The sequence below is a fragment of the Equus asinus genome, chromosome 15 (assembly GCF_041296235.1).
Source record: "Equus asinus isolate D_3611 breed Donkey chromosome 15, EquAss-T2T_v2, whole genome shotgun sequence".
In the NCBI taxonomy this organism is placed as follows: Eukaryota; Metazoa; Chordata; class Mammalia; order Perissodactyla; family Equidae; genus Equus; species Equus asinus.
The window spans coordinates 44,880,903-44,907,340 of record NC_091804.1 but is presented as its reverse complement, the minus strand read 5'-3'; positions in this window follow the sequence as shown (position 1 = coordinate 44,907,340).

The window sequence follows — 26,438 nt, the reverse complement described above, 5'->3', positions numbered from 1 at the left end:
CTCTTTAAGCATAGTATTTTCAGAATGAAGCCCATTTTTCAGATGAAGAAACTGATCCCCAACTCTCCCCAAAGCTCTGAAGGAGTTTGCTCTGAACTCTAACCCGGGATCCCCTTTTTCCAGTCGGTCACTGGGGTTTTCTATTTGAAGATTCCTGTCTCCCCATCATTTGAGCTCCCGCACCCTCAGTCTGGCTCTGATTACCGGTTGCTGCCACCCACCCGCAGACTAACAAACATGGACCAGCTGTGCCGCAGGAAATCGCCTCCAACTCAGCCCGATGCGGCAGGGATGTCTTTAGTTAACGTAAATAGGCTTTTAACATTCATTTTTTTCTCTTTGTGCAAAATACCTATCATTAATTCTGACTCGCCAGATCAAACAGTTAACAACGTGTTGATCCCAGCTTACTTTCAAGTGATGTATTGTATCATTTCGGAGAGTTATGGAGGCTCGATACTTTCTTTGACAAACACGTCCAAGTCCGGAGAGAGGGGAGAGGGGAGAGGGGCTCACCAGCGGCCGGGGAGGAAGCAATTAACAGCTCCGCCCGAGGTTCCCGGCACCGTTGCGTCATCCCTCCACGTTTTATTGAACACTGGCTTTTTCTTTTGCATTCTGTTCTTTTTTTTTTTTTCAACCAAAGGAAATGAGCTTTTCTAATCCATCACTTTGAGCAACATCAGAGGTAGAGTGGAAAATAAAAAGGCTTCATTGAGCACTGTTGGGGCTTTTTCCTCCCTCCGTGGCTCTGCCGGCTCTTTTGTGAATGAACTTTTTCTTTCTTGTTGTTGTGGCCCTCTCTGTCTTACCAGGGAGGGCTCCATGGCTTTTCAGCATTTTGTACCCCAAATACCAATAGTTCCAAGACAAGGACACATACTCAATGCCTCTAGGATCCAAATGAGTATATAAGCCGGTGACATAGTTTAGGAATAAGACATTAGGGAGTGGTGGGGACTGTGGCAAACTACAGAACTCATGCCCCAGCTGAAGGGGCCGCCATTACTCAGAGCCACATGATGGCTATTTGGGGCCCATATTTCATGAGGACCTGAAAGTCTGGATTTTTTTGGTAAAAACTTAAAAACACTACACAGGCCAAACAAAAACAGACAGAGGACTAGAGGCCTCCCGTTTACAAGATCTGCTCCCTGGCTGAGCTTACACTGGAGCCTGCTCAGCCTCTGGGTACCAGTCAGTGGGTGAAGGAGTTGGAGAAGCCCCAGAGGAAACGAGATACATCCTCTGGGAAAATTTATTTTATTAGAAGGTTTTTTGGGAGGAAAGTTTTGGAATTGTGGAATTTCCCATAGACAACTGATAGACAACTAAAAACATCACTTTTATATCAAAACAAACTGAGATGGATTATAGAGCCGAGTGTAAAAAACAAATCAAAAAGCTCCAGAACTTCAAAGAAATTTTATTGCTCCTTTTCATCTGGTATTGAGCATTTTGATGGGAAAGTTGAGAAACCCAAGAGACTTGATTTTCCCATCCGTGAATCAGGTGTAATAACAGGACCTGCTTGTGGGGTCGTTTCGAGGGATCAAAGAGATAATGTGAATGAAGTTCCTGGCCTCCCTGAGCAGCCAGCCTTCCTGCTGGTGCTCCCTCCCAAATCCTTGTCTTGGATTTGATCTTCTGTCTCCCTGAGAAATCCGTGAATTTTAACCGGCCCCAGAACAGACAGGGGCATGTGGCCTGTACTCACAACCTTTGTAGCGGCTCTCCCGGGTTCCTGAACATCCTCTTCTCCTGCTAGCTCTTGGAATTTTCGCTTCCTCTGGGATGTCGAGCCACGTGTTGGACACAGCTCCTCTCAGTTCCACTGCTGGATGTAGGCAGACACACAGTAGGAACACATTGAAATTTGGTGGAGACAAAAGCTTGCAAATTAGTTTCCCAAACAGGCCATCTGCTTTAGTGAAAATCATTTCTGGCAGAATTTTGATGAGATTCGAGCATGTTGAGTGATTTATGGAGCTGTTAAACATACACTAAATCAATCTTGCTCTTTTTTTTTTTTTAAGGGTGGGAGTGGAGAAGTGACATCCTTAAGGGAAAAATAAAGTCTCTGAGATAGAATTTGCAACCTGGGGCCTGACATTGCAGGGAAAATGGCCACTGCTGTAATACGAACCCAGCCAGTCAATTTGAGTATGATAGTTTTAATGTTCCCCAAATCTTGCAAAATGTGTATCCAATTAACCACTACTGAAGGGCCTTATTTATAAAATAATACTTTTGTGGTCAGGTTGCACTTTTTCCATTCATTTCTGGTGCACGGGGCTCAAGTTGCAGATTCCGCCTGTGATTAATAGAGACAAACATCAGATTTCTGCGGGCATCCAGGCGCTGGGTGGAGTCCGGCAAGCAGCTTTCCATGTGGAGCTCCAGCCTGGAGCCCTCTCATTTCGGCCTCTCCCGCGGACGCTGGGGTGAGGGAGGGTTGTAAGACGTGTGTGGGGTGGGGGTGGGGGTTGGCAGGGGGCCATGCAAGCAGTAAGAGGAAAAGTCCTTTTTCTGGGACATGAGTGGGTACAGATGCCTTGCGATCTGGGCAGGCCCCGACATCCCCTTGGCTAGTTGGAGGGGAGTCTGAAGAATTGTGTGGTACGTGGGCAGTTGCTCCCTGGCCCACTCGAGGGGTGAGTCCCTTTTGTAAATCCAGTTTGGGTCCTGCTAACGCTGTGTGTGTCCTTCTCGGGTGCTCACTGCGTTGCCGTAGTGGAGGCCCCGTTCATAAGGTGGGGATTAGGGTTTGGAGCGGATAAGAAAGTCAGCGACGATCCCGTGCAGGGGTTGACAAGCGTTTTCAGCAAAGAGCCAGAGAATAAGTATTTTCAGCTTCGCAGGCCAGACCATCTCCCTCGCATCTTTCAGTCCCGCCGTGGTAGCCAAGCACGGGATGTGAGCAGATGGGCGTGCTGTCCCAATAATGCTTTATTGACAACAGCAGGCGCTGGGCTGGATCTGGCCCACGGGCCCTGGTTTGCCAACCCTGGTTTAGCCCAGTGGGAGCAGAGACGCACGGAACCGGAGCAAGCTGACCTCCTCATCCAGGGCCGGAGGAAGCTCGCGTCCAGTGGGTGTGAGTTTCTGTCTGCTGTCTGTGCACAAGGGCCATAACCCTGACTGAAGTTCCTTTCTCTTTCCAGCCCCTGTGCCACGTGGCAAGCACCTACTTTTAGGGGTTTGGGCTGCTCCCCTCCCTGGAGTGTTGCTTAGGGGCCCGTATAGCTGCAGGGGGTCAAGTGGCATCTGGGCCAGGCTGTGCCCAGGTGCCCTATGCCCTGGTCCTCAGTTCTCACTGGTGCCTCTGTGTCCCGAGAGCAGAACGTCTCCGGGGAAGCCTTCTGTGCATATGGCGGGGCTTGCGCAGAGGAAACTCCGTGGATCTCCCCAGCACACCAGACCCGTGTTCCTTACACAGCTGCCCCTTCGTGCGTCTGGGCTGGCCAGTCCCCGCATCCTCTTCCACAAGTGGGTGGCATAGGTTCTCTGTGCTCTTGGATCCCCGGAGTATCAGGAGGCTCCTCACCCACCTCTGCCTGACTTCGGGAGTCCTGGGGAGAGGGGGAGGGTGCAGACTTCCGGCAAGTCCATCCTCATGTTAGTCAGCTCTTGACACAGTGGCGCCGTGTAACGCGCTGTCCCTGAGCTTGGTGGCTTGCAGCAACAAGGTGGGTCGATTGTGGCTCGGCCGACCCAGGCTGGGCTCTGTGCTTCAGGCTGATGGTCTGCTGGGCTGGGTCACAAGGCACGGGTGGGCTCACTCAGCTCCATGTGTGTTTGCTCTGGGGCCCAGGCTGAGGGGGCAGCGGCTGATCACAGGCATGTTCTTCTCGTGTCAGATCACTGGGGCACAAGAGCCAAGCCGAAGCAGGCAACATGTTAAAGGCCACTGTTTGTTTCACATCCACTGATGTTCACTGGTCAGAGCAAGTCACATGGCCAAGTCCATGGTCAACAGGGTTGGGAGGGATATTCTGCCCATACTGCGAAGGAGAGGGGAGTCACTATTTGCTGAACAATAATCCAAAACTAACACTATCACTATCACAACCATTACACATATCTGTTAGGAATGCTTTCGTTAGCAAAGAACAAAACACTCAGTCAACATAGCTTAAATTATGGATTTAGTAATCTCACCAGTCTTCTGGAGACAGATGGTGCCAGGATTGGTTTGATGCCTTAACATCAGCAGTGGCCTCCTCCTGGCCTGCCATCCCTGTGCTTGGTGCTGTCTCATGGTGGCAAAATGGCTGCCACGTTTCCAAGTCAAGCATCCCTAACATGACAGCTTTCCAAGCAGGAGAACAAGGCAGGCTCTTTTCCTCCCACACCTTGCTCTTGTCAGGGAGGGAAATCTTTGCTTTCAATTCCATGCAGGCCTGACTCCTCTGCCTCCTGATGTCCTTTGTCTCAGGTTTACCAGCACAGTCCCTGAGCAAAGAATCCACAAAGAATCTTTGAGATGAGAAGGGAGACTGGGAATTGCATCAGCTTTTGTTTGTGATACAGCAATGCTGAGGGCAGAATGGCCCCGCAAAGATGCCCACACCCTCACCCCTGGAACCTGTGAGTGTGGTGTGGTCCGTGGCAGACGGGACTCTGCCGACCTGATCAAGGTGATGGGCCTTAAGGCAGGGGATTATCCTGGATTTTCCAGTTAGGCTCACTTTAATCTCATGAGCCCTCAAAAGCAGAGAACTTTCCCTGGCTGGACTCAGAGATGTGGGGATGGGAAGACAGATTTGAAGCACGGTTGCCGGAGGGGCCACGTGGCAGGCACGAGAAGGAATGCGGGCAGCCTCAAGGAGCACAGACCTGCCCCCGGCCGTCAGCCAGCGGGGACTGGGGACCACGGTCCTACAGCCACAAGGAGCCGAATCTGGCCAGCAACCCAAACGAGCCTGGAAGCGGATTCCTCCCCAGAGCCTCCAGGACAGAGGGCAGCCCTGCTGACCTGGACTTTGGCCTTGTGGGACCGAGCAGAGGACCGGATCCTGTCTGACTGCTGACCTGCAGAGGGGGCAGCGAGCTGTCAACGAGTGGTGGTTGTTTCAGCCACGGAGTTGGTGGTGGTTCATTTTGGGAGCAATAGTAAACTAACACAAATGGCATTTCTCCTTCCCATGTCCTGGGTGGCCAAGGGAGATGACGGGTGTGACCTTGGCCCCGTGAGCTTCCAGCTGCAAACCCCTGCTTTCTTTACCCCTAGGTCCTGCCTGGCAGTGACTGAGTTGGGAGTTGATCCCAGGGTGGATTAGCTGGGTGGACAGAGTGAGAAGTTTCCTATGGTGGGCAGCTGGGGCCTCCGGGGACAGTGTCCGACCTGCCCGCGAGTTATCCCATGAGGGAGCCAGACCACTTACCACCTGCCCCTGTCAGTCATTGCCCGAGGGCCGCTCGCTCCCACGAGGATGTCACCCCTGGCGCATCTGCGAAGTAGCTGCAGGCAGGCGCTGCATTGGAAGCTGTCAGGTCAGAGGCCCAGGAAGCGTGGAGGCTGAGGGGATCTGGGTGGGGTCCTGGCAGCATTTGCCAGAGTCCTCCCCATAATTCCTCTGCCACTTCCGGTTGCACATGAAACAAGTGTCTTTCCAGGTCGGTGAGTGTGCTGTCGTCACATCCACCTCCCAGGCTGCAGACCATGGCTCCACAAAGCTGCCATTCTGCATTCACCTGTCTCGGGGTTCCCTTCACAAAGAGACTTGCAATAATAGCTTTTTTGAGAGCTCCATCCTACAGATTTCTGAAAGCTCCTTGTCCGTTCAAAGTTCCCTTCTCTCGGTGGGCGGGTGAGGCTGAGCGCACACAGCCCGGCCGCCTGCTGGTCCTGCGGGTGAAGCCAGACGAGGAGGCGTGCACACTGGGCGCGGTGCGGCCGGGAGAGGCCTGTGCTCAGTGGAGGCAGCGGGCGGGTCCCAGAGGGATGGGGAGCTGCCTGGCCCGGGAACGGCCTCGACTGCCAGAGGGAGGCATCCATGTATGGAACGAGACAGATTTCCCAAAATGCAATGCAGTGTGTTTGTTTTATTTCCTGGTGGGAGTAAGATTGACCCCATAAAACCAATGGTTTATCTGCAGGCCCTGGAATACACACCAGCCTATGGGGGGCGATCAGAGAGCGTGCGAGGGAAATACGAGGCCTTTGGGTCGCAGGGTAGCAGGGGGCCTTGCTTTGGGTGATGGAACTGAGAGTCCTTCCACGAGCGAGTGGAGCCAACGTCACCCTGGGAACACTCAGCCTGCGAGTGCTCCGCCTGGAACCTTCCACTGCAAAATCCGGGCCTCCCGCCCCCTCGCTGCCCTCCCTCCCACCACCCCTCTGCCCTGCCCGAGGGGCCGCTCCCCGTCCCATTCCAGGGAGGGGGCTGACAGCCCTCCAAGTTCTGCAGGCGCCCTTGTTACCAATGGGGCCACCCCTGCTGCCTTGCATCATGCTGAACGTCCAGGAGGCCATTGCTGGGGGTCCTGGGATCCCAATCCGGGTAGAAGTTGTTCTGCCAGTTCATTTATTTATCTCATCACCAAACAGTTATTTGTTGAGTGTCTGCATGTGCCGCCCTCTGGCCAGCTGTGGGGCCCCGAGGGGAGCAGAGACAGACCCTGCATCGTGCTGGTGGCTCCGAGACAGAACAGGCAGAAAACGCCAATGAGCAAAGCAGGGACGTCTGCGTGATAGTAAGAGCTGTGCGGTAAATAAATAGAATGAGGGGGTCGTGAGTGACCGGGGCAGGGGACAGGTTCTCAGTGAGGAGGGAGGGTCTGTCGAGGAACTGGGGGACCAGGCGTCCACACCCCGAAGGTGCTGGGTGAGGACCCAGAGACCCAGGGGACGGTGACACTGCGGGCAAGAAGGAGAGTGATGAGAAGTGAGGCCACCTGGTGGGCAGAGCGGATGACCAGAAGCCTCGACCTGTAGGGGGAAGAGGCCAGTGAAACGGGGCCCGGGTGACGCACCTGCTGCGAGCCTTAGCAGAGAGGAGCAGGCTGTGTCGCGACTGTGGCCGACACACTCACTGCTCACTCGATCCAGAAGTTACTGAGCAGCCGCTCTGTGCCTGGCACTCTCTTAGCTGCAGGGGTCGGAGCAAGGCCCCTGACAGAAAGGCCCTGTTGTTACAGGGCTGGTGTTCCGGAATGGCATCTCTCAACCCCCACACCACTGACATTCGGATGACCCTCTGCTGTGGGGCTGGCCTGTACCTTGAACAGCGTCCAGCAGCGTCCCTGGACTTCGCCCACTGATGCCAGCAGCATCCTACCCTGAGCTGTGACAGCCCTGTGCCTCCAAACGTTGCCAGCTGTGCCCGCGGGGATGCTCACCCCCAGTGAGAGCCCTGCTCTGAATGATGCCAGCCTGGCTCATGTTTGGAGCATGTCCTGGATTTCTGAGAGCGAGATCTGCCTGCGGGCGTTTGGTTGGGGGAAGGGCCCTGGGATAACGTGTGGGGACTGAGGGCAGCAGGCTGGGCAGGGGCCTCAAATGGTGATGTGGTGGCCACGGGGGCTTCACCGGTCCCACGGGGGCTCTGGAGCTTGGTGCTGCTGCCGTTGTCCCACCTCAAGCAAGGGGCCCAACCTCTAAGCCCCCATTAACCTGCCCATGAGGCACAAGGCTGGTGTCCGGGGCTGGGGGTGTGAGGTTGGGGATACGGCCCTCTTCAGCAGGGCAAGTCCCGGGGAGAGACTCAGCCGAGAGCCGTGGCCGCCAGCTCCACGTGGCAGCTGGGGCAATGAAGGCCGGGGCCCTGGACAGAGGGGACGGTGTCTGGACAGCCAGTGACTGTCCTTGCAATGGCTGTCGGTGCCATGGGGGCCTCGGGTTAGCACAGGAAGGCCTTTCACGTGCAGGCAAAGCAGTTGGGGACGTCCCATTTAATTTCAGGACTCCTGGGGAGCATCCTGGCCTCAACACAGGTCCTGAGGTTTCTCAAGGGGAGTTGATGCACTTTTTACAAATTGAGGTAAAATTCACGTAACACAAAATGAACCGTTTTACAGCAGCATTTAGTATGTGCACAAGGCTGTGCAACCACCCCCTCTGTCTGGTTCCAAACATTTGCGTCGCCCCAAAAGGAAGGCCCGTACTCGTGAAGCAGTCTTCCCCTTTCTCTCCGCCCAGCCCAGGCAGCCGCGAATCTGCGTCTGTCTCTGCGGATTTACTGTTCTGGGTGTTTCATATACAGGGGGTCACACACCACATGGCCGTTTGTGCCTGGCTGCTTTCTCTTGGCCTTGTGTTTTCGAGGCTTGAGCTCAGGTTTACAATGTAGACGCCCCTGGGCGTGGTAACACCGTGTCTTAAGTGACTGGTGTTGGTCCTTTCTTGAGCGTGGGCATTGGTTTCCTGACGCCCTTCTTTTGCACTGATCAGTAGAAATCCAGCTGCAGAATCATCACACATGGAGGGCCCCCCCGCCCCCGGGGGGTGCCCAGCATCTGCGATTTTAAAAGGTCAACATCCACTTCTGAGGATGCCCCCAGGCTCCGAACCTCTGGGAAATGATTTTGCTTTGTGCCCCATCATCTAATTTAACACTGAGACCTGTATAATAATATTGCCTAGAAAATAATATATTCACAATTGCAACAATAATTGTCCTCCCCTCACCATTTAATAGTTAAGGACACAGCAGGTCAGAGAGGCTCAGTGCATTGCTCATGGTTACTGAACAGCAGGCTGGGAGCAGAGCCACATTTTCTTGACTCTCAAGGGCCTAAAGAATTAGGGGAGAGGGGCTGGCCTGATGGTGCAGTGGTTAAGTTCTCACGTTCCGCTTCAGCAGTCCGGGGTTCACTGGTTCGGATCCCAGGTGTGGACCTACGCACCGCTCATCAAGCCATGCTGTGGCAGGCGTCCCACATAAAATCGAGGAAGATGGGCACGATGTTAGCTCAGGGCCAGTCTTCCTCAGCAAAAAGAGGAGGATTGGCAGCAGATGTTAGCTCAGGGCTAATCTTCCTTAGAAAAAAAAAAAAAAGAATCAGGGGTGGGGTGGTTGGCAAGGAGGGGAAAGGAGATGAGCGAGTCCAGAGACAGTGCTTCGTGTTCAGCAGACCCTTCTGACTTTCCTCCTGGGCTCCCAGGAGTGACTTGCAGCTCAGGGCTGCGGTGTGACCCGTTTGCCCAGTGCAGGGTGCGAGCAGGGCACCTCCACGCCAGGCCTCCTGTAGGACGTCCACCCCCACCCTCTCTCTCTGTGCATTGGTCAGCTGCAACCCCTCCTGATGGGAAGGTCCTGGAGGCCTGGTCACAACTGGAAGGAAAACCATCTCCCGTCACAGACTGAGATGAGCACAGGAAGGAAACTCTTACCGTGCAGGTCGGTTTCCAGTGGCTGCTGTAACAAATTATCCAGAACTCAGTGGCTTAAAGCAGCACAGATTTATTGCTTTACAGCTCTGGAGGTCAGAGATCCTAAAATCGAGGTGTTGGCTCATCTTCACTCCTTCTGGAGCCTCTAGGAGAATCCATCTCCTTGTCTTTCCAGCCTCTAGAGCCGCCTGCATTCCTTGGCTCCTTCCTCCATCTGCAGAGCCGGGAACGGAGCATCTTCAAGTCTCTCTCCTCTGCCGTCTCCTTCTCTGACTCTGACCCTCGCGCCTCCCTCTTTTAAGGGCTCTTGGGCCCACCCTGGTCATCTAGGGTAACCCCCTCACCTCTGACCTTGACCCTCGCGACTCCCTCTTTTAAGGGCTCTTGGGCCCACCCTGGTCATCTAGGGTAATCCCCTCACCTCAGGATCTTTAATCACATGTACAAAACCCCTTTTGCCATGTGAGGTGTCGTACTCACAGGCTCTGGAAATTAGGACGTGATCACCTCCAGGGGGCCCCCGTTCAGCCTGCCATGCTGTGTAAGCCACTGTGGTTTGGGGACCATTTGTCACAGCAGCACACAAGCGTCACTTCTCCTGTTGCCTGGGGGGATGTTGCCCACCAGCATCAAACGTCTCCATCTTCCGCTTGTGCCGCGCTCAGACCCGAGTGCAGATGGAGGAACAGTGAGATGGGTGTCCTTGGAAGGACAGCCACTCCTCTTTGAGTGGAGTGTGGATGCCCATCAGGAATTGCTCTGTTCAAAGTTCCAGCTGCGTCTCAGATGCTAATGGTAAAAGGAAGACTGGGCTAGAACTCAGGAGCACTGACCTCTGGTGCCCACTCAGTGACCAGAAGGCTCAGAGCAATTTGCTTTCCCTCCGGGAGCCTCACTCACCTCCTCTGCCAAGCGAAGGGCTTTGCCACGTTCAGGGTCAGGAAGCACGGCCCACGGGCTCCCCTGCACTGTGCTGTGCCCACAGGAGACACCACCGACCACGCGCAGCAGAGTGCCTGGCTTATTAAGTTCGGCCTCCGAGTTGCACACCTGCGCAGGGTGGTGCCCCAGCGGCCGTCGCCCCCGGGGTGAGACCTAGCTGAATTCTGAGGCCTACGTGGTCTCGAAGGTCTATTTTATTTTTTTGCATTCTGTGAAACCATGATTTTCTGAGCAACCTAATCCCAGCAGGAGGAGGGTCGACCAGGTTGTGGAATTCCGTTCCTCCCAACGGTTAGAGCTGCTGGGCTCAAGAAGGCCCCAGGCAGCCTCCTCTGGGGAGCCAGACCCTCCCTGTAGCCCAGCTTCTAAATTACATGTTTCAAATTTCCCTTCCGCTGGCTTGGGGTGGGGGAGGGTTATTCGCTTGACGAGCATGGGATACAAATAATATTTCTCTTGGAGAATTCTCTCGTTCCCAGGCCGTTTCCCTGGGCTGTCAGAGTCTGAGGCTCTGCAGGGTGTTGTTGAGTTTCTGAAACCCACGGAGCCCCCGTCAAGGTCACTCAGGCCCCCGGGCTGGAGCTTTATTCTTGCTGATCACAGGTGCACCCCCACCCCACCCCAAGCCGCTCTACCCCCCATATGTCCCCTTGCTCCGTCTCTCATCATCCCGGGAACCCGGACTTCTGGGCCTGGGCTGGGCTTTCCTTGCCGGGCAGGACCGCTGATGCTGTGAAAACTGGCCTTTCCTCTCCTTCATGTCTCTGTGTGTGTTATTTAAACATTTTTGCCTAAGTTTTCCTGCGTTTGCTACAATCCTTAGAGTGTTTTACAAAGTGTTGATATTTTAATGTTCAGGATTTGTTTGAATATTATGTTTTAGCAAACAGGTTTGCCAATCATCAGATCCTACTTACGTAATAGGCATTTATGAAGTCCAATTAAATCGAATTATAGGATAGAGGTTATTACAGGCGCAGGCTCTGGGGCCAGGCTGTCAGCTGAGTGACCTTGCGTAAGTTATTTAATCTTCCTGAGTCTCAATTTCATCCAAAAATGAGGATAATAATAGTACCTGTTTGTGGTAAAATCTGCTAATTATCTCTCACTACACTTCTCCCTGAGCAAGTAAACGCTGATTCTTACCTGAACCTGTAAACAGCTGGAATAAAAACTATATTTTGCAGCTTTTCTTACACTGAAGTTACACGACTGAATTCTGTCAAAAGGGGCATCAGCTGGTATGCTAGAAAGTGTCCTGAGGGAGGGAGTGTGCCCTTCTTTGTGGCTTCTTCCTTCTTGTTGGCTGGAGTTGTATGTAATGGCTGGATCTCCAGCAGCCTTCTTGGACCATGGGAGTGACCTTCGGAATGGAGGCCACACGTGGTAGAACAAGAGGGAAGGCTGGGGGTCCTCCAGTCTGAGCCTTGCATTGCTTACTCTGGATTTTTTAATTTTCTTCAAACCACTGGTAATTTGGATTTTCGGTCACTTACTTATATTGGACTTGATGCTAACTGATACATTGACCTCAAAAGGTTGTTTTGAAGATTAAATGAGTTAAGAGATGGGTTAAGAGCTTTAAAATGCTTAGTGCATAGTCCAGGACAGAGTTAGCCCTCAGTGTGCGGTGGTTGTTACTTTTATTACTTTTATTATTCTTGTTAGCAAAAATAAGGTCACATTTGAGTTGTTATATTTCTCACAAGAGAAACCCAAGCTGACTTCCATGTAGGATTTGAGTCTCTGATGCCCTGAGGGTGTGCCACGGCCCCCAACTCATTCGGATCTAGAGCGTAGTCCGTACTCTGCCATCCTGCTGGGGTTCCAGATGAAACACGGAATACCCGTCAGATCTGAACTCCAGGTCAACAACAAATAATGAATATGTCTCAAATATTTCGTGGGACATATTTATACTAAAGCATTATTTATTATTGATCTGAAATTCACATTTAACTGGGAATCCTGTATTTTTGTTTGCTAAATCTGGCAACCCTGGCCCCCACCCCTCTCTCACTGCCTGAGGAGGGCCTGTGACAGGTGGGGCTCCTCGGGAAGCAGACCCTGAGACAAACGGCTGTGCAGGAGCTCGCCGGGAGCGCGATGAGCGTGTGGGTGGAGGAGGAGTTGGGCGGTGGGGCTGTCAAAACAGAGGCCTCCGCCGACCCCATGGGGGGCTCTGGAGTGGGGATGCCCTGCAGAGTGGTCATGAGCCGGGCAGCGGGCCTGGGCCTTTCGCCCTGGCTTTGGATGCACGCCACCCAAGAAGGGGCCTGACCGTGCAGGTGGTGGCTGTCAGAGGCTGAAGGCAGCCCTTGGAGGGTCTCAGCGCCAGCCAGCGATACTCCCAACAGCCGTGAGGGGAGGACCTCAGTGGCACACCGTCTACTTCAGGCCTAGAGCATTATCTCAGAAGATGCCATCGGTGGCCTGGCTGGGACACTGTGCCCACCAGGGATGTACGGTGCTGTTGGTGGTGGCCAGACAGTCAGGTCATCTCTCCCGGGAGCTCAAAGGAGAAAGAGTCAGCGGCTGACTCGCAGTAACGACCCCCAGAGGAGGGACGTGACAAGCCCACTTCCACGTGGGAAACGGTGTCGCTAGGACCCTACAGTTATCTAGAGCCCTGAATAAGCTTCTTACTCTGTGATGCCTGGCTCTTCGGATTGCTCTCTCCATTTCTTACTGAAGCCGGGCGCTGAGACGTACTGTGGATGTTCATTAAGAACAGGATTGCCTTCTGACCTCATTCCCGACACACATGTGGACGAATCTTGTCAATTTGCAGTTTTCCTGTTGAACTTGAGGGCTGACCCGGGTCTCGAGGGTTGGGGAGCTAGTTCTGCAGGAGAAAGAGAATGCCCTCTGGGAGGTCGTGATCACTGAATGGCTGTCCCCAGCAGGTGAAGCCCCAGTCAGCCTGCCCAGGGGCTTGTCGGGAGGGACCCCTTTGTCTCCCCGAAACTCCTCCCGGCAAGCCCCTTCGCTCCATAAACCCCCGGCTTTCTGTTCTTGGCGGGGAGGATTTGAGCAAACCCAGGCTTCCGCCTTCTCCTTTGGGCCGATTCAAACCAAACTTCCTCCATCTCCAAGCACGGCCGTCTCGGTGTTTGGCTTCCTGCGCGTCAGGCACCTGAGCCTGAGGTTGAGGGTCGGTATCGTTGCTCCCTGGAGTATCCTGAACGCAGACCTCCGTCCTCTGAGGTAACACGATGGCGCCTCTGCTCCTTGGACCCTAAAAGGAGTCAGCAGTGTACCCTGAGAACAGCCGGGCCCCCGTGGCCCAGGCGCAGAACAGAGTCTCGTATAAAGGAGCAGAGTCCGGACCAGAAGTTGCTGAAAAGCAGCTAGATCATTTTCAACTGATTTGGGGAGGTCAGGGTGCAGCTGGGGCCGAATGATCCCCACATTAATAAATCTTACTCTCACCACGATGATGGCTTTTTTAAAAAATCCGGCCATTTATTGAGCGCAGGCCCCGTGTCGGGCAGTGACCTCAGTGTTTGCCTCTGACCGTTTGCTCCTCCCCTCGGACCCCTGAGTTGTGGAGAGAAGTGGGTCGGAGCCCACGCCCTGCACTCTGACGTCCATCCTCCAGGAAGAAACGCTGTGACGGTGGACTGGCAGGTCGTTCCTCTGCACTGCTGTGAGGTCGTCCCAGGCCCCGCCCTCCTCTCTCTGTGGACACACAGCACGGTGCAACCCCAAATAAGCGAGCCAGAACCAAAGACCCCCCGAATCCTGGCCACATCCTGGCATCCCTTTTAGAGGAGAAGAGGCTGCTGCCTGAGGTAGATTTTGTCAGAGCGCTAATCAACGGGAGACTGTCATTTCGGAGGCAGATTCCAGAGCATCCTTCTCCTGTGGGCAGATGCACGGGGGTTTGGGATAAATATTTCAGCTCCTTGTCGCTGTTTTGTCTCCCGCTTGTCAGGAGATGTTCTTCAAAGCCCGGCGTGATAGCCTCCCTTGCTGGGAAGCAGGACTCCCGGGCAGGTGAGGGCACTGGAATAATCTCGGAATCTCAGAAAAAGCAGTTCTCTTCCCAGGAATGTTTCCAGTTCCTCGCTGAGAGGGCCTCTGGGACCAGGTAGACTCTTATTGCTCATTCTGAGGCTGGGAGGGTCCCGCGAGGTGGGCAGTGTCCTGGGTGTGGTGGCCGTCTGATACTTGGTTAGCCCCCTTCCATTAGCCCTCCTTCTCGTTTCTGTTTCTTACTTTCCTTCTGCAGAACCCCGCTCCCCCAGGCCCCGTTCTCGGGGTTTGAGCAGAGCTGGTTCTCCGCCCCCCCTCCCTGCAAGGCCGATCACAGCTGAGCCTTCAGATGCTCCTCACCAACATGGGGTGGCTGTGGGACGTGGATGTAGCCCACTAGAGCCAGTGATCCAGGGGCTCTGCTCCACTGGAAGCGAGAGCCCGAGGGGGATGTAAGAGATAGAGTTGCTGGCAGCCATTTTGTTACTCTGAGGGAAGAGCCTGAGAAGAGAGCCAACATGACAGAGAGTGGACAATAAGATAAAGAGAGAGAAAAAATGGATCTTGTTGAGTTATGTGAGCTCCTGATCCAGGCTTTGCCGGATTTACCCCTCAGCTTTTCAATCACATGAGCCAATACTCTTTCCTCAAGCCAGACCAAGGTCCTTGTCACCTACAACCGAGGACGTTCCAACTGATACAAAATAGAAGGGAACAGAAAATCCTTGGCGCGTGAGAAGCCATCTGGGAGGAGCTGTCAGCTTCATCTTGACCACCGTCAAATGATGCTTCCAGATTGCAGATTCCTTCTGGGGATATGTTCTGAAGGAAGGCATGACGGGATCTGCTAATTGGACGTGGGGTGCAGAGAAAGAGACGTCAGGACGACTTCAGGGGTTTGGTCCGAGCAGGCGCAGCTGTGGGGCAGCCGCTCACGGAGGAGCAGCGCTGGGTCACTGGTCACTAGACAGACGCAGCCACAAGGACTTGTACAGAGTGTCAGCACGTCGGGTTTGTTTTTCAAGCACGGATTCAGACCGATGGTGAGTTTCCAGCAGCTCAGTCAAACGTCCTTTTATCTTGTCCTGGGAAAACAGGGCCGTGCCTGGGTCCCCATGCGCAGCAGCATCTCAGGCTTTTCCTTCTTTGTTGTAAAGCGGTTTTCACCTGGTTAGGGGTTCCTCACTTTACTGACTGGCCTTCTAAAATGTCGGCGATAAATGGAATCATTTCCAGGCATTCTCTGAGACATAAGTTCTTTAAAGTTTTCATCCCATCAGAATTCAAGGTATAAGGTCTATGCTGCGAATGAACCCGTGTCCTTGTTCCTCTGTGGAGGAGGTGAGGGTCCCTGGGCCGGGACAGCAAGGGGGAGGGTTGCTCAGTGGGCAGCTCCCTCGGAAACCACTGGAATGGTGAAGGCTGCCTCTGCAGCACCTCACACAGCAGGTGCTCGGTGAACCGGCTGCTCGCCTTCTGCCCCTTGACTTTAGCTCCCCCCTGCCTTGCCTTCCCAGCTGCCCCACCGCTCAGGGTGAAAGGCGTGTGAGCGGGGTGTGGGAGCCCCCTGCCCCGGGCGGTGATGGAGCCCAGCTGGACGGGAGGCAGGGAGCAGCTGGGCCTCACCGCCAGCATCCCCCTGTCCTGACAGCTGGCCTTTTGCTCCTTGGTCTCCAAGCCCCTCCTCCGGGCCAGATCACACTTACATTACGATGGCAGGTGCTGGGGGCTCCGGGGAGCAAGGCTGGGAGGGGGCGGTGTGGGGGCAGACGCCCGGGAGGGTCCCCCGGGAGAGCTCCTGTTTACGTGCAGCCGTGGAGGAGGCCTGGGAGGGAGCCAAGAACCCAGGAGCCCTGGGACTTAACCTCCGGGCTGCCAGCGCCCGCCTCTCCCCTTCACACGTGGAGCGGTCCCTTCCCAGGCAGAGATGAAAACTGAGCCTCCCGGAGCCCCCGGGTCAGGCAGGAGTGACTCAAGAGGGTCACCTGCTGGGTGGGATTCCTGGCTGGGAGTGAAGGGGTCAGAACCCCAAACTCTCCTCGCCGGGAGTGAACAGCTAAGTCAAACACTGGAGCCAGTTTGTAGCCCTCGGCTGATGCTTGCCTTTCCATGGGCCCAGGGGAGCGTCCACGGTTAAAGAAAGCCCTGGAGATAACGGGGCCAGCACGCAGATGGTATAAAACACCAGTGTGGTGGGACTCAGAAGAGATCCAAACTGAAAATACCATCAGTGCCCAGTAATAGGGGACACTGGAAAACAAACGAGCATAGTCACACAATGGAATACTAGCCAGTCATTGAGAACTAGTGATGTGTTTGGTTAAACACTACGATATTGCCATTCTTGTAGGTCAAAACAGCTGGAGGTTGGCGATGCCACGTGGTTCAAACTCAGCCTGGCATCTGTACAGAGGTCAACAAGGACGTAAGGGAAAAGGCAGGTTATCAAACAGCAAGCAAAGTAGGACCACAGTTTTGGACAAGAAATGTATTTATACGTGTGTATCCACATGTATTATAAAAAAATTATAAATAGGTAGAGAAGAGGGAGAGAGAGACAAAATATGTGGCAAACATAAGCAATTTAAAATTGCTTTTATACCATTTAGTATTTGATTAAACTGCTTTGACAGAGTAAATGTATAATTCTTATAGCCAGAGACTAATAGTTTATTTTTAGCAGTAAAGATGCAGCAGAAGCCCGGGTGTCTGCGAGCCCATCCCCCAGTCTGGGGGGAATGCCCCTCCCCCACTGCCCTCGCCGTCACAGCGGGGGCTCCGGAGAGCTGCGCTCACACCACCTGACCTCCTCCTGCCTCTCTGACCCCTGATTGGTCGAGGGTGGGCACTGACCCCCACTGGGCCAATCAGAGTCTCTTCCCTGAGATTCTGAACTTGGGACCGGGCAGAGGTTGTGGGTGGTGGCTTTGAACTGTAATTTGGGGGTTGTGTGAGGACCACCACAAATAGCACCCCCCCCATGCCACACTCCCACCAGCACCACCACGACAGTGACAGCAAACAGTGAGGGACAGAGACGTAGCTCAAGTGGACGGAGCCCTTCCTGTGTCCCAGATACTTCGTGCTTTTTGTGTCCAAACTCATTCAATCTTCCCCGTTTTAAAGACGAGGAAACTAATCCGCGAGGTTCGTCACTTGGCCCGGCTCGCTTCACGGGCACTGGTGTTACCGAAACCACGGTGAGCTCCCTCCCGGCGACTTAAATCGGACTCTCCACCAGAAGCAGTTGTCTCACAAAGTAAAGTGTATTCACGGCAGATAGGAAACCGGGAGGGATCATTTCCAGAGTCGTGGTGCCCCAGACAAACGGAGGCGGGGACATTTATTTGGGACGGGGAATGAATATTCAAAGGGGAGAGGTGGGTATTCGCTTGTGCAGCCTCAGCTGGAAAACAAGCATCTACACACACTGCAGGTTACAGTAATAAGGCCCAAGCTCCTCCTGGAGAGACCTCAGCATTAAAACAAGGCAAAGGTCATGGGTGTGGCTCTCATGGAGGCTTGATCTGGTTCAGGGAGGTTGGTGATCTCCTTAACATAACAAAAGGAAAAAGAGCAATTTGGAAAAGCAGTTAAAATATCCAAACCCATTCCTGAGTTCCTCGGTAACCAGTTGGTGCCACTGGTGCCACTGGGATGCACCCAGCTCATCTCTTTAAAGGGAGACCACACGCCGGCTACAGAAAGCTTGACTGATGAGCTCGCCTTTGGGGGACCATCTGCGCCCCACCCCGGAGGAGCTGGGCCGCTCAGGAACAGAGTTCCCCCTCCACTCCCCCTCGGCCGCGTTCGTGGAGATGCATGGGGTAAGGATGCAGGACGAGGCCGTGTGTGGCGAGGGCGCAGGACGCGTGGTGCGGGGCCCCTTGTGGTTGCTGGGCTCAGACCGGGAATTGTCTTTGACACGTCTGCCTCCCTGTCATGCGGGGATCAGTGAGGGCTCTTGGCTTCCCGTCTAAGAGAGATCTTGGATCTGGCCACCTTGCTTCTAGTCCCCCGTAGCAGCCTGGTTCCGGCCACCACCCCTTCTCCCGGACGACCCCGGCAGTCTGCCCTCTGGTCTCCCTGCCTCCAGCCTTGCCAGATGGGCTTTTTAACATGCAGCGTGCCCCCACTGCCCTGCACGAACCCTCCGAGAGCTGACTCTGCCCCTGAGGGAATGTCCCTTGCACAGTCCATGATCCATCGCCGGCCCCATCCCCATCTCAGGCCCTGCCTCCCCTCCCTGCCCCTGCTCCCTGTGCTCCCTGGATCTGCAGGGATCACCGACCGGACCAGAAAACAATCATTTGTGCGGCATTTACCATGTGCCAGTGCCATTCTAAGCAGTTGACATTCATTATCTCATTAAGTCCTCGCAATGGCTCCATCATCACCGGCGTGTATTTCAGGAAGCTGAGGATTAGGGTGGCTCCTAAGTGGTGGAGCTGATGGCAACCCAGGCAGCCTGGCTCCAGAACTCATGCTCCAGCCACTGCGCCCCCGCCTTCCAGCCCACCCAGAGTTCTTTCTCCAAATCTGCATCTCCACCGGGGGAGGGCGAGGGGCAAGTGCGTTGCAGGCTGCACCCCGGAAAGAATGTAACCGGCATGTCGTGCAGTGGGAGGGGCCGAGGGTCGAGGGCCTGGGTGGGTCTGGGTGCTCGCTGGAGGACCTGGAGCCGGTGACGTAGCTTCTTTTAGCCTCAGTTTCCCCTTCGGTAAAACAGGAGTTAAGAACAGTACCTCACGGCTACCGCTGAGGTGGAGAGAAAGTGGGATAAAGCCGCTACAGCACGTAATGCCCGGCGGATGCTAGGTGGCGCTGTCTGCAGACCGTAGCCGTTACCGTTGTTGTTTCTGTTACTATTATTGTTATCATTATGTGTGAGCGGAAGCAGCCTGATGGACGGCGGCCAGTTGGACGCTGTCTTCAGGAGCCGTCTTGTTTTCCCTGGGGGCCTGCTTTGGCTCCGTGGGTCCCCCAGATTGGAGCTGCCGTTTTCTGAAGGTTGTTTCTGGATTGGGAGCAGGGACGGTTTGCAGGAGCAGAGCAGCCCGACCCCCAGAGTCCCCACTTGCCTCGTCGTCCGAGTGCTCTGCACCTAGTCACGTAATTACATCATTACAGACTTGGAGAGCCCGGGTGGGGCGGGCGTTCCCCGCGGGGCCCCACCTCCCCATGGGTGAAGGCAGAGATGGTGGGGGGGCGAGGGACATGGGACGATGCAGCTGGAGCGTGCAGCCGGGAGCCCGGCCTTGGGGGCAGTCGCGGGTGCGGTGGGTCCTGTGTGATTAGGCACGGCCTCTGGGTGGGTGGCCTCGGGCACAGCCGGGGCCCCTCCTGGCCTGTCCTCCTCATCGATAGGGGCGATGAGTCCTCTTTTCCAGGGTGTGCCTGCCGCTTCTCTCAGCGCCAGAGCTGGAACTGGAACGCTGCTTTCTCATCCCTGGGCTGGGCGTGCTCCTTCGCAGCGCCTTCCAAGGCTCTGAGGTATGCCCGGGCCGCAGGGACAATTGGAGCTACTATTCACTGAGCACGCCCGGTGTCTCTGCTTCCTGCTCCCAGTGGCCTGGGCACCGGGTCTTAGCCCCTTCCTGCGGCCGACCCTGTGCCTTTGGAGAGGTCAAGCCACGTGCTCAGACCGCAGAGCTGGCGAGTGGCAGGCGGTAAGCTTGGGGGTCCGACACTGCAGCGCCCCTGCTGGCAGCCACAGGGCCCTGCACCAGCCGACATAGCTCCGAGACCCTCGGCCACGGAGCCTCCCAGCGTCCCAGCCCGGCAGGGTGTGCTCCCGGCTCTCAGCGTTTCCACCTCCCACCTTCCAGAAGAGCGCGGTCTGCTTCCCAAACTGCCGCCCTGCAGCCGTCCCCACTGGCTCTGTGGGGACTGGGAGGGGGCGCTGAGATCACAGGGAAGGGCCGGCCCCAAGGGGGGGCCTCGCCCCAGAGCGTCTCCAGGGACGCACGGGCCTTTGTCAGCCTCACGTACTCGTTAAGCCGGGTTGAACCGAAGGTCAGATTTTACTGCAAATCTAGAGATCCTCGCTAATCAGGCCAGCCCAGCACACAGCTCTGGGAAAGGACTGGGGGCTTTGCTGGCCGTTTCCACAGCTGCCTTTAGGATTTGGTGGGTGGGAGAGTGAGAGGCGAGCCAGAAGCCTCCAGCGCGGGGGATGCATGAGCTTGGCGGGGCCCTCGTGGGTCTTTTCTTGGCTCCGCAGAGGCAGGTCTGCGCAGCCGAGGGGACCTGGGCTGGAATGAGAGGAGGAGGAAGCAGAAGCCAGGTTAGGAGGCCTTCCCAGCATGGCCAGCCCTGGGACGCATGATGCTGGAAGCTGTCCTGGGACGAGAGGCGCAGAGAGAAACAGAAACACCCGGGCGGCTCCTGCTTTCATCCTCCTTGTGGTAGGCTTTCTAAGTGGCTGCGTTCTCCACCCCTCCCTGCAGCCTCACCCTGCGCCTGGTGACTGTCACGCTTCCCACCAACAGGTGGGGTCTGACCCGCCCTCCCAGAGTCTGGGCTGGCCTGTGACCTGCTTTGGACAATAACATGGTGGAAGAGATGCTGTCCCAGCTCCAAGCCTAGGCCATGAGAGGCCAACACACAGCCACCCAATCTCTGGGGCCCCCACAGCTGCTGGGTAAACAGCCCTGGCTGGCTGCCCGGTCACTGCCCACACCAGCCACCAGCATTCGTGTGAACGAGGTCATTTTAGACTAGTGAGCCCTCAACCTATCTCTCCAGCTGACTGCAGACACAGGTTCATGCCCAGCCTTGATCAGTGGAGACCATCCTAGATCAGCAGAACTTTCCAGCTGCCCCATACACTTGTGAGAAATAATAGTGTTTTTTGTTTTTTTGGTGAAGAAGACTGACCCTGAGCTAACAGCTGATGCCAATTTTCCTCTTTTTGCTTGAGGAAGATTGTTGCTGAGCTGACATCTGTGCCAGTCTCCCTCTGTTTTGTATGCTGCCACAGCACAGCTTGATGAGCAGTGCGTAGGTCTGTGCCCGGGATCTGAACCTGTGAACCCCGGGCTGGTGAAGCAGAGCACATGAACTTAACCACTATGGCACCAGGCCAGCCCCCCTGGTTGTTGTAAGTCACTAAGTTTTGGGATGGTTTGTCACACAGCAGTGGGTAACCGACACATACCACCTCTCCCCTTTCTTTTTGTCAGCACGCCCATTCTGGGCTGGTCCCTCTTCCATCCAGTCACATTCGAGTGCACGCTCTGTGGAGCAGGGACCTGCTCTGTCCAGTTCACTAGGGCTTAGCACAGGGCTGGTATGTCTCAGGCCTTTAGTAAGCATTGGTTGACTTGATTAATTAACAAATTAGTGCTTAGTTGGCTCAGTGTTTACATCCCACCCTGGACTGGAAGCTCCACGAGGGGGCCCCATCTGTCTTCATCTCCATCACACCCTCAGGGTCAAGTTCAGTGCCTAGCATGCAGCAGACGCTTCGTAGATGTTCCCTGAATGAATGAATGAATTCCTGTGTGTGCCGCCCACGGTAGGCGACCTGGAGAGGACGGAGAGAAGGGCAAGTGTGTATGTGTGCGAGCACGCGCGGGTGTGTATGAGGGTCCGCGTGTGTGAGTGTGCACATGGGGGGGTGTGCCTGAGTGTGTCTGTGTGTGTGCGTGTGTGTATATGAGGGTCTGGGTGTGAGAGTGTGCGTGTGGGTGTGTATGTGTCTGAGTGTGTCTGTGCGTGCGTGCAGGAGCGGGTATATGAGTGTGTGCATGTGTGAGTGTGAGTGTGTGCATGTGTGAGTGTGTGAGTGTGCACGTGTGCATGTGTGAGTGTGCGCGCGTGTGTGCATGTGTGAGTGTGTGCATGTGTGAGCGTGTGCATGTGTGAGTGTGTGAGTGTGCGCGTGTGAGTGTGCACGTGTGCATGTGTGAGTGTGTGCATGTGTGAGTGTGTGCGCGTGTGTGCATGTGTGAGTGTGTGTGCGTGTGTGCATGTGTGAGTGTGTGCGCGTGTGTGCATGTGTGAGTGTGTGCGCGTGTGTGCATGTGTGAGTGTGTGCGCGTGTGTGCATGTGTGAGTGTGTGTGCGTGTGTGCATGTGTGAGTGTGTGCGCGTGTGTGCATGTGTGAGTGCGTGCATGTGTGAGTGTGTGCGCGTGTGTGCATGTGTGAGTGTGTGCATGTGTGAGTGTGTGCGCGTGTGTGCATGTGTGAGTGTGTGCATGTGTGAGTGTGTGTGCGTGTGTGCATGTGTGAGTGTGTGCACGTGTGAGTGTGTGCATGTGTGAGTGTGTGCGCGTGTGTGCATGTGTGAGTGTGTGTGCGTGTGTGCATGTGTGAGTGTGTGCGCGTGTGTGCATGTGTGAGTGTGTGTGCGTGTGTGCATGTGTGAGTGTGTGCATGTGTGTGCATGTGTGAGTGCGTGCATGTGTGAGTGTGTGCGCGTGTGTGCATGTGTGAGTGCGTGCATGTGTGAGTGTGTGCGCGTGTGTGCATGTGTGAGTGTGTGCATGTGTGAGTGTGTGTGCGTGTGTGCATGTGTGAGTGTGTGCGCGTGTGTGCATGTGTGAGTGTGTGCATGTGTGAGCGTGTGTGCGTGTGTGCATGTGTGAGTGTGTGCATGTGTGAGTGTGTGTGCGTGTGTGCATGTGTGAGTGTGTGCGCGTGTGTGCATGTGTGAGTGTGTGTGCGTGTGTGCATGTGTGAGTGTGTGCGCGTGTGTGCATGTGTGAGTGTGTGCATGTGCGAGTGTGTGTGCGTGTGTGCATGTGTGAGTGTGTGCGCGTGTGTGCATGTGTGAGTGTGTGCATGTGTGAGTGTGTGTGCGTGTGTGCATGTGTGAGTGTGTGTGCGTGTGTGCATGTGTGAGTGTGTGCGCGTGTGTGCATGTGTGAGTGCGTGCATGTGTGAGTGTGTGCGCGTGTGTGCATGTGTGAGTGCGTGCATGTGTGAGTGTGTGCGCGTGTGTGCATGTGTGAGTGTGTGCGCGTGTGTGCATGTGTGAGTGTGTGCATGTGTGAGTGTGTGTGCGTGTGTGCATGTGTGAGTGTGTGTGCGTGTGTGCATGTGTGAGTGTGTGCATGTGTGAGTGTGTGTGCGTGTGTGCATGTGTGAGTGTGTGCGCGTGTGTGCATGTGTGAGTGTGTGTGCGTGTGTGCATGTGCGAGTGTGTGCGCGTGTGTGCATGTGTGAGTGTGTGCATGTGCGAGTGTGTGTGCGTGTGTGCATGTGTGAGTGTGTGCGCGTGTGTGCATGTGTGAGTGTGTGCATGTGTGAGTGTGTGCATGTGTGAATATGTGTGCGTGTGTGCATGTGTGAGTGTGTGCGCGTGTGTGCATGTGTGAGTGTGTGCATGTGTGAGTGTGTGTGCGTGTGTGCATGTGTGAGTGTGTGCGCGTGTGTGCATGTGTGAGTGTGTGCATGTGTGAGTGTGTGTGCGTGTGTGCATGTGTGAGTGTGTGCGCGTGTGTGCATGTGTGAGTGTGTGTGCGTGTGTGCATGTGTGAGTGTGTGCGCGTGTGTGCATGTGTGAGTGTGTGCATGTGCGAGTGTGTGTGCGTGTGTGCATGTGTGAGTGTGTGCGCGTGTGTGCATGTGTGAGTGTGTGCATGTGTGAGTGTGTGCATGTGTGAGTATGTGTGCGTGTGTGCATGTGTGAGTGTGTGTGCGTGTGTGCATGTGTGAGTGTGTGTGCGTGTGTGCATGTGTGAGTGTGTGCATGTGTGAGTGTGTGTGCGTGTGTGCATGTGTGAGTGTGTGCATGTGTGAGTGTGTGCGCGTGTGTGCATGTGTGAGTGCGTGCATGTGTGAGTATGTGCGCGTGTGTGCATGTGTGAGTGTGTGTGCGTGTGTGCATGTGTGAGTGTGTGCATGTGTGAGTGTGTGCGCGTGTGTGCATGTGTGAGTGTGTGCATGTGTGAGTGTGTGCGCGTGTGTGCATGTGTGTGTGTGTGCATGTGTGAGTGTGTGCATGTGTGAGTATGTGCGCGTGTGTGCATGTGTGAGTGTGTGCGCGTGTGTGCATGTGTGAGTGTGTGCATGTGTGAGTGTGTGCATGTGTGAGTGTGTGCATGTGTGAGTGTGTGCGCGTGTGTGCATGTGTGAGTGTGTGCATGTGTGAGTGTGTGCATGTGTGAGTATGTGCGCGTGTGTGCATGTGTGAGTGTGTGTGCGTGTGTGCATGTGTGCGCGTGTGTGCATGTGCGAGTGTGTGTGCGTGTGTGCATGTGTGAGTGTGTGCGCGTGTGTGCATGTGTGAGTGCGTGCATGTGTGAGTGTGTGCGCGTGTGTGCATGTGCGCGTGTGTGCATGTGTGAGTGCGTGCATGTGTGAGTGTGTGCGCGTGTGTGCATGTGTGAGTGTGTGCATGTGTGAGTGTGTGCGCGTGTGTGCATGTGTGAGTGTGTGTGCGTGTGTGCATGTGTGAGTGTGTGCATGTGTGAGTGTGTGCGCGTGTGTGCATGTGTGAGTGCGTGCATGTGTGAGTGTGTGTGCGTGTGTGCATGTGTGAGTGCGTGCATGTGTGAGTGTGTGCGCGTGTGTGCATGTGTGAGTGCGTGCATGTGTGAGTGTGTGTGCGTGTGTGCATGTGTGAGTGTGTGCATGTGTGAGTGTGTGTGCGTGTGTGCATGTGTGAGTGTGTGCGCGTGTGTGCATGTGTGAGTGTGTGCATGTGTGAGTGTGTGCGCGTGTGTGCATGTGTGAGTGTGTGCATGTGTGAGTGTGTGCGCGTGTGTGCATGTGTGAGTGTGTGTGCGTGTGTGCATGTGTGAGTGTGTGCGCGTGTGTGCATGTGTGAGTGCGTGCATGTGTGAGTGTGTGCGCGTGTGTGCATGTGTGAGTGTGTGCATGTGTGAGTGTGTGTGCGTGTGTGCATGTGTGAGTGTGTGTGCGTGTGTGCATGTGTGAGTGTGTGCATGTGTGAGTGTGCACGTGTGAGTGTGTGCATGTGTGAGTGTGTGCATGTGTGAGTGTGTGCATGTGTGAGTGTGTGCGCGTGTGTGCATGTGTGAGTGTGTGCATGTGTGAGTGTGCACGTGTGAGTGTGTGCATGTGTGAGTGTGTGCATGTGTGAGTGTGTGCGCGTGTGTGCATGTGTGAGTGTGTGTGAGTGTGTGCATGTGTGAGTGTGTGCGCGTGTGTGCATGTGTGAGTGTGTGCATGTGTGAGTGTGTGCATGTGTGAGTGTGTGCATGTGTGAGTGTGTGCATGTGTGAGTGTGTGCATGTGTGAGTGTGTGCGCATGTGTGAGTGTGTGCATGTGTGAGTGTGTGTGAGTGTGTGCATGTGTGAGTGTGTGTGAGTGTGTGCATGTGTGAGTGTGTGCGCGTGTGTGCATGTGTGAGTGTGTGCATGTGTGAGTGTGTGCATGTGTGCGTGTGTGCATGTGTGAGTGTGTGCGCGTGTGTGCATGTGTGAGTGTGTGCATGTGTGAGTGTGCACGTGTGAGTGTGTGCATGTGTGAGTGTGTGCATGTGTGAGTGTGTGCGCGTGTGTGCATGTGTGAGTGTGTGCGCGTGTGTGCATGTGTGAGTGTGTGCATGTGTGAGTGTGTGCATGTGTGAGTGTGTGCGCGTGTGTGCATGTGTGAGTGTGTGCATGTGTGAGTGTGTGCGCGTGTGTGCATGTGTGAGTGTGTGCATGTGTGAGTGTGTGCGCGTGTGTGCATGTGTGAGTGTGTGCATGTGTGAGTGTGCACGTGTGAGTGTGTGCATGTGTGAGTGTGTGCGCGTGTGTGCATGTGTGAGTGTGTGCATGTGCGAGTGTGTGCATGTGTGAGTGTGTGCATGTGCGAGTGTGTGCATGTGTGAGTGTGTGCATGTGTGAGTGTGTGCATGTGTGAGTGTGCACGTGTGAGTGTGTGCATGTGTGAGTGTGTGCATGTGCGAGTGTGTGTGCGTGTGTGCATGTGTGAGTGTGTGCGCGTGTGTGCATGTGTGAGTGTGAGTATGTGCGCGTGTGTGCATGTGTGAGTGTGTGCGCGTGTGTGCGCGCGTGAGTATGTGCGTGTGTCTGAGCATGCCGGGGTTCCACTTTGCTCTGCCCGCGGCCAGTCCCAGTCTGTAACACACAGCAAATCACAGGCGCGTCTGGACCAAGGGCCGGGCGGCAGGGGTGTGAGTGGCGTGACCTCTGTGGTCGGCGGAACGATGACCTCCAAGAGGTCCACATGCTAATGTCCGGGACCTGCGAACATGTGA